Genomic DNA, 8,569 nt, shown 5'->3' with positions numbered 1-8,569 from the left:
TGAAAAGTAGTGGACCCAGCAGAACACCACTCGTCAACAGCGGCCAACCAGAATAGGCTCCCATTGCTCCTACTCTGCCTTCTGCCAGTCAGCCATTCTTCAGTCCTTGCTGATATCTCTCCTGTAGTACAATGGACTTTTAACTTGTTAAGCAGCCTCGTCTGGCACTTTGTCAAAGGCCTTCTGAAAATGCAAGTAAACTCCTCCTTTGTCTATCCTGAAAATTTCCTCAAAGAATTTCAACAGATTTGTTAGGCAAGATTTCCACTTAAGGAAACCATGCTGACTTCATCCTAAATTATCGTGTGCTCCCAAGCACCCTGAAACCACTGAAGTCAGGCTAAGGGGCCCATAATTTCCTGTCTTTTGCCTCCCTCCTTAGAGTGGAGTGGTATCAATCTTTTATACTCGTTGGAATTTAGAAGATTGAGGGGGGATCTTATTGAAATGTATAACATCCTAAAGGGATTGGACAGGCTAGATGCAGGAAGATTGTTCCCGATGTTGGGGAAGTCCAGAATGAGGGGTCACAGTTTGAGGATAAAGGGGAAGCCTTTTAGGACCGAGAGGAGGAAAAATTTCTTCATACAGGGAGTGGTGAATCTGTGGAATTCTCTGCCACAGGAAACAGTTGAGGCCAGTTCATTGGCTATATTTAAAAGGGAGTTAGATATGGCCCTTGTGGCGAAAGGGATCAGGGGGTATGGAGAGAAGGCAGGTACAGGGTTCTGAGTTGGATGATCAGCCATGATCATACTGAATGGTGGTGCAGGCTCGAAGGGCCGAATGGCCTACTCCTGCACCTATTTTCTATGTTTGTATTGATTTTCCAGCTCTCTGGGGCAAATCAGAAATTGGAGGGACATGGATATTGTGAGGCAGAAGGGACCAAATTGTTTGGCTTTTAATTACTATTTTAATTAGTTCAGCATAACAGCATGACATCACAGTGCAGGTCCTTCACACTACAGTGTGATGCTGGTCTTTTAACCTCCTCCACAATCTATCCAACCTCTTCCTCCTACATATCCCATAATCCTCCATTCTTCTTACATCCATGAGCTTATCAGAGTCTCTTAGATATCCTTATTGCAAGTTTCTAGCACCACCCATGGCTGTATTCCAGGCACCCACCGCTCATTGTGTGTACATATTAAAATAAAAATTTAAATAAATAATTTACCTCTCACATTGCACCCCCCGCCCTCCAGACTTTCCTCCCTCCCCCTGGGGGAAAAGATTCAAAGACACTGTCTGTCCGATCTATGTATGCTTCCCATAATGTTATCTTAGCCCTCCTTTGGTCGGGGTCCGTTAGCTGTCTATGTGATATGCAAGACTGGGCAGTACAATATGGAGAGCAGCAACTTCCCCCCTCTGTAGTCTGATGAACCCAAAGGAACAGCAGAAACTGATGCAGTTTGGCACCAGCAGCATTACAGGGAGTTTCTAGTCAGTGTTGAACTCGTTGTAGGACTTGCCTTATGGACTCCAGCTCCATATATTTCCCACTGGGTATACTCCCAAAGCTTTCCCCATGTGTGGGTTTAGCCTCAAGGCAGTGGAGGTTCAAGGTCAGAGTTTTCCTTCCCCTTTGGGAGCTGCTAACTGCGGTTGACAAACCCCATCTGACCTAAGGGTCTGGTTTTAAGGAACCGGTAATGCACTTTTGCCCCTTCTCCTGTCAGTAGAAACGGTTCGGCTGGGCTTAGTAACTGAGGCCACACGTGAAGGCCAGGAGCTGAACTTGGTTGTCAGGAGCTACTTGAGGTGTGTGCCTCTACAAAGTTGCACATTGTGGGCCTGTGCTGTACTCATGTGTTTTCCTCAGGATTGTATTATATCAGCAGTTACACCATCCCTCTCTTTCTTGACCGATTACTAAAAGCACATCAGCCTTTGCATTGAGAAATTAATCAGATCCTGCATTTATTTGCCCACAATGAGAAGAATGAGGGTGAATCTCATTGAATCCTACCAAATACTGAAAGGCCTAAGATAGAGTGGGTGAGAAGATGATGGTTCCAATAGTGGGGGAGCCTAGGACTAGAAAGCACAGCCTCAGAATTGAGGGGCATCCCATCAGAACAGAGTAGAGGAGGAATTTCTTTAGCCAGAGGGTGGTAAATCTGTGGAATTCATTAGCTCAGATGGCTGTGGAGGCCAAGGCATTGGGCATATTTAAAATGGAGGTTGATAGGTTCTTGATTAGAAAGAGTGTCGAAGGTTATACTTTATACTTTATTGTCGCCAAACAGTTGGTACTAGAACATACAATCATCACAGCGATATTTGATTCTGCGCTTTACACTCCCTGGAATACAAATATTAAATATTAAAGATATTAAAAATAGGTAAAAATTAGTAAATATTAAAAGTTTAAATTATAAATCATAAATAGAAAGTAGAAAAATGGAAAGTAAGGTAGTGCAAAAAAAACCGAGAGGCAGGTCCGGATATTTGGAGGGTACGGCCCAGATCCGGGTCAGGATCCGTTCAGCAGTCTTATCACAGTTGGAAAGAAGCTGTTCCCAAATCTGGCCGTACGAGTCTTCAAGCTCCTGAACCTTCTTGGATGGGGAGAAGACAGGAGAATGGGGTTGACAGGGATAATAAATCAGCCATGATAGAATGGCAGAGCAGATTCAATGGGCTGAATGGCCTTTCTGTACATTCTGTATGTCTTATCGTGACTTTAAAATCCTGGGTTTACGTGGACTTGGTGCTTAGTTTGCTAAGGCTAATCATTTTTGTTTGGGCTTTTATGTGAGTGTTTGCAGAGTTGCCGTGGAAGTTCTATGGCAACATCTGTAATTCTGGACTGTGGTTCTTTAGGCGCTCAGACAGCCAAGGATAACACCATGACTGGTTTGCTGCTGAAAGTAGGAAATAAATAACCTGTGAGGAGCTCCCAGATTGCTGTATTGGGTCTCCAGCTCTCCGGTTTTTCATTTGACTCCAGGGATCTTTGACCCTTCTGTTGGCTACTCCCAAAGCTGGTCATCAGCTGATCTCCAGTATAGACCTTTAGACCATAAAACATAGGAGCAGAATTAGATGATTTGGCACATCAACTCTGCTCTGCCATTCCATCATGGCACCATTCTCCTGACTTCTCCCCGTAACCTTTCACACCCTGGCTAGTCAAGATCTTATCCACCTCCATTTTAGATACACTGAATGACTTGCCGTCCACAGCCGTCTGTGGCAATGAATTCCACAATTCACTATCCTCTGGCAAAAGAAGTTCCTCCTCATTTCTGATCTAAATGGTTGTTCCTCTTTCTGTGAGAGACTCTGTGAAACAAAGCAGATATAGAAAGTAGAACAGTACAGGCCCTTTAACCTCCTCCAAGATCAATCTAACCCATTCCTCCTACATAGCCCTCCATTTTTCTATCTTCAATGTGCATAATGCATCTGCCTTTACCCCCACCTGTGGCTGTGGTAAAATGGATATTCAGAAAGGATTAAGTGACCTTCAGGGGGAGCGTCTTTATCCTAGCCAGTCCCTGCTAGGATAAGCAGGACTGTCCTTATTGTCATTTTTCGGTAACAAGTGTAAAGGAGAATAAAATGATTGTTACTCTGGCTCCGATGCAGCACAAAACAACACGATATGTATATAAAGCACAATAAATATAAGTAGAAAACAAGTAATTGTTGAGTGTGGCTGTGTAAATGCACGATTAGCTTGACGCGGTGTTTGCTGAGCTTGGCGATTAGCTTGCAGGCATTTCACCAGTCACGGTGACAACCCCAGTGCACGGATGTTGGGTGTTTCTCTCTGGGTGTGCTCACGTTTATATGCCCCCCTCCCCTGACCCCATTCACTTGCCTCGGTCCTGATTGGCTACTCTTTCAGTTGACCTTTGAATATGTGAGCCAGTAAAATTCGAAGGTCAGCTAAAGGGGTAGCCAATCAGGACCGAGGCAAGTGAACGGTGGGTCGGGGAGGGGGTCTGTATAAATGTGAGCACTCCCAGAGAGAAAAACCACAACAATTGCACGCTGGGATGTCACCTCAACTGATGAAATGTCTGCAAGCTAATTGCCAAGTTCGGCAAACACCACAACATCAAACCCCTCAACCTGAGCTACCAATATTCATCACCGCCCTAAACGTGAGATTATCTTTAATACATTGACTGTAAACTGATGGTGGTGGGTGGGTTAATAGGGGGAGGTGTTGATAAGCCTGCTAACCTTGGAGGGGGGGGGTAGGGGTAACTGTTTTTGAGTCTAGTGGTCCTGACGTGGACGGTCTGGTGTCCAGACTGCGTTTCTCGTGCATGGTAAGGTGTGCTGTGCCGGACCAGTCCTCAGAAACGGTGCTCGGAACACTGTAAATAACTGGGGGCGGCAGTGTAACGCCATTGCAGGGTTCCGTTCCCACCGCTGTCAGGAGCTTGCACATTCTGCCTGTGACTGCGTGCACGTCCTCCGGGTGTTCTGGTTCCAAGGATGTACAGGTTACAGGGTTAATCAGTAAAACGTGTAATTGGGCGACATCGGCTGGTTGGGCTGGATCTGTTACCGTGCTGTATCACGAAATAAAATCAACCAAGTTCGAGCTCATGTTCACTGTCATTCAACCATACCCGTGTAAACATCGTCCCTCTGGGGCCAAGGTGTAAAACACGGTACGTAGAGTCACACACAGTACATGGTGCAGCTGATGCTGATGTACATTCCCACCGTACGATACATCACTGGAACACGGCATCAATGTAACCTGGGGTCATTGGGTGTTTCCAGTCTTTCCACATCAGGCGACCCAGCCAGGGTTGATCAGGCCTAGGCTTGTCTCCCAGCAGCACTGGTCCACGGGTCACACCTCTTGATCCATAGCCATCTGGAGGCTCGCTCAGCAGCCTCCGTGACGGTTGTAGTTACAATCCAGCGCAGAATAATATTAGCACAATCCCTGACTGGCATGGCCTGGAGATTGACAGGTTGGCGTAAAGTGTGAGGTTCAAGGTTATGTAAGAAAGTATAATGCTACTGACACGATTATTATAAAACAAGCGGTTGTATAAATTTGTGAAACAGCTGCAATAAAAGATGAAAAGTGACCAGTGCAGGGTGAGAGCGTGTTTGTGAGCTGGGGTGGGCTATGGCACGGCATTCAAACAGGGTGAACCTGTGCCCTGGGTGGCAGCATAACTGAGCCGTTGCTTGGGGCTCGAGAGTTTGCAGTTGCCCGTTTAAATGGATTGCAGTTAATTGCCCTTCTGGGAGGACGACAGCCTTGTAGGGTGTGGAGGCTTGCGTGCCTCAATGACCCGGAGAGCTATGCTGGCTGGAGTCAGGACCCTGTGCTTTGGCTCTCGGTAGGGTCACCCATCCCAAACAGGTCGAAGGGTAGAGGCCAGACTAGGAGTGGTCCACCAGTCCTCCAGGTTTGGGGGTTCAGCTCAGGGCTAACAATCCTGACTGGTCAAACAAAATTGTTATGGAAACAGCAATGAAGAATCCTTCTGTATCTGAGAACAATGGTATGGACAGGCAGAGACGGAGGACCTTCATTGATGCCCAAAATGCCAACAGTGTAATGGGCACTTAAAAAAAAAAGTGAGTTACCAGACTTTGAGCTCTGGGGTAAAACCACAAACACTCAGGTGCAGTGTGTATGATTACATTCTTAGTCCAGATCTGAATGAGTCTTCAACTGCACACACCCACAGCGCACACAAACTACAGGTGTGGCCCATTATGTGGACGCGAAACTCCCCTGGGTGGGGACCAACACTCGCTGTCGTTTGAGAATCAAATCTCCCTGGTATGCGGATGTGTTGCCCTGCGTTCCTGTTTAATGCACTGCGACGGAGAATTGGATTTGCTCCACGCAGGAGAGCGATGGGCTGAATGGCCACTGTGTCATGTGACCGTACGATCAACATGGAAACGTGGAGGTGTTCCTGGTTGCTGAGACCTGACATGTGCTTGAGGATCAAGGATCAACTTTATTCACCGTGTACATCTACTTTTGTTAGGAATTTGCTGTGGTGTGTTTGTCAGGGTGTGACGTGCAACAGAAAAACAACATTCAACAATTCTAAAGAGTTAAATAAGAATAACTCGGGAGATTAAAGTACGGATAAGGAATAAATACATAATCAAGAATCTACTATGCAAGCAACATTATAAAAAGTGGTTTAAAGTGCTTACAGTACAGTGACTGGGTAATAGAGGGGGGTGTGGGGGGTGTAACTAGAATGGTTGATCAGATTAACTGCCTGAGGCACGAACTTTTAAGGTGGGGTGAAGTTTTTGTTTTAATAGCCTTGTAGTGCTTTTCCAGAAGGGAGCTTTAGGCAAAGGCATTCTGCATGATTGGTAGTGTCCACAATGATTTCCTCCCATTTCTTTGTCCTGAAACTAAAGATGAGACAACTGTGGCTAACAAGAAGTCATAGCCAACGTAAAAGACAAAGAGAGGGCTTATAATAGAGCAAAAACTAATGGGAAGTCAGAGGATTGGGAAGTTTTTAAAAACCAACAAAAGGCAACTTAAAAAAAAGTTTTTTAAAGGTGAAGATGAAATATGAAAGTAAGCAAGCCAATAATATTAAAGAGGAAACCAGAAGTTTCTTCAGATACATAAAGTGTTAAAGAGAGGTGAGAGTAAATATCAGACAGCTGAAGAGGTAGTAATGGCGGACAACGAAATGGTATGATGGGATTTCCACGTGTCAGAGGTCATGTGGTGAGTGAAGTTACCATAACTAGACAGAAAGAGGAGGCTGAAGAGATCATAGAGGCATTAGTAATGATCTTTCAAGAACCGCTAGATTCTGGAAGACTAGAAAATTGGAAATGTCACTCCACTCTTCAAGAAGGGAGAGAGGCAGAAGAAAGGAAAATATAGGCCAGCTAGGCTGACCGCAGTGGCTGGGAAGATGTTAGATTGTTAAGGATGAGGTGTCAGGGTACTTGGAGGCACATGGGAAAATATTAAACTGCATAATCTTCCTAGCTCTGACCTTACTATCACGTGGCATGGGTAGCAATCCTGAGATCACAACTCTGGAGGTCCTGCCCTTTAACTTAGCACCTAACTCCCTGACATCCCTATACAGAACCTCGTCATTCATCCAGCCCATGTCATTGGTACCTACATGAACCACGACTTCTGGCTGTTCACCCTCCCACTTAAGAATGCTGAGGACTCAATCCGAGATGTCCCGGACCCTGGTCCGGGAGGAAACCCACATGGTCACGGGGAAAATGTACGAACACCTTACAGACAGTGATGGGAATTAAACTTGGGTTGCTGGCACTGTAAAGTTATTCTAACTGCTACTCAGACCACTTTTAGGGTACCATTCAACTTGCGTGTTTTGGGACGCCAGTATTGAGGAGTCATCTCTCTGAGTTTAGATTCTTTGAATCTGTAATTCACTAGGTTTCTGTGCTAATACGCTTTGGGAGCCAGAAGATGGAAAGAAGGCTATTCTAATCCTGTTCTGACACTCGGACATTACTGTTCTCTCTGCTCCCAGGACTGAACCAATAAGGTGGGGGTCCCCAACCATTTTAGCACCGCAGACCGGTTTAATATTGACAATATCCTTGCGGACCGGCCGACCCAGGGAGGGGGTGTCTAAGTAGGGTTAAACTCACCTCAACATGTCTTTTACAGTTAGGGTTGCCAACTTTCTCACTCCCAAATAAGGGACAAAAGTAGCAGTCAAATCCCAGAACACTTTACCCCAAGAAAGACTACCAAGACCATCAACCCTTGCACGGGCACCTGTGTGCGCATGCGTGACGTGCGCATTCGCGTACATGGCGATTTTTCTTTTCCCCCACAAATCGGTTTTGCCTTCATCTTCCCGACTACACTGTAGATACATTATTTCTACTTTATATAGGCTGTGTATTTATCATATCATTCCTGTTTTTACTATATGTTAGTGTTATGTATTTTTGGTTTTATGTGTTGTTTGGTATGATCTGTTAGGTTATTTTTTGGGTCTGGGAACGCTCAAAAATTTTTCCCATATAAATTAATGGTTATTGCTTCTTCACTTCACGCCATTTTGGCACGAAAGGTTTCATAGGACCGCTCTACCTTAGCAGGGGAAATACAGGACAAGGGCGGTCCTGTATGGGACAAACCAATTTAGCCCAATATACGGGATGTCCCGGCAAATACGGGACAATTGGCAACCCTATGTTCAAGTTCAACAGTGCGTGACAGGGAATGAGGAAAGGTGCAGCTGATTCATATCGTTTCCTCATGGCCCGGTAGCACATGCGTTGTGGCCGCGTACCGGTCCGTGGCCCGGTGGTTGGGGACCGCTGCAATAAGAGAACCACAATCAGAGCTTCCTTGTGTCCACCTTCTGGGCATGTTGAAGGCTTTAGTGATTAGACTCCCTGAAGGAGGATGTATGATGAGGTGCAGCCCGCACTCTGTTGAAAACACAAGAGCTTTCCAATGTCTTTGGTGTTCCAGTTCCGCTTTCTGATTCCTCCTCAATCCATCTGAACAAACTTCCATTTTCGCAACACAAAATTAAAATGGCTGCCCCCACTCCCACCCCCCAGCCCACCTGGAGGC

This window comes from Mobula birostris, chromosome 27 (assembly GCF_030028105.1).
Source record: "Mobula birostris isolate sMobBir1 chromosome 27, sMobBir1.hap1, whole genome shotgun sequence".
Taxonomy (NCBI): domain Eukaryota; kingdom Metazoa; phylum Chordata; class Chondrichthyes; order Myliobatiformes; family Myliobatidae; genus Mobula; species Mobula birostris.
Note: the sequence above shows the minus strand (reverse complement) of the source record.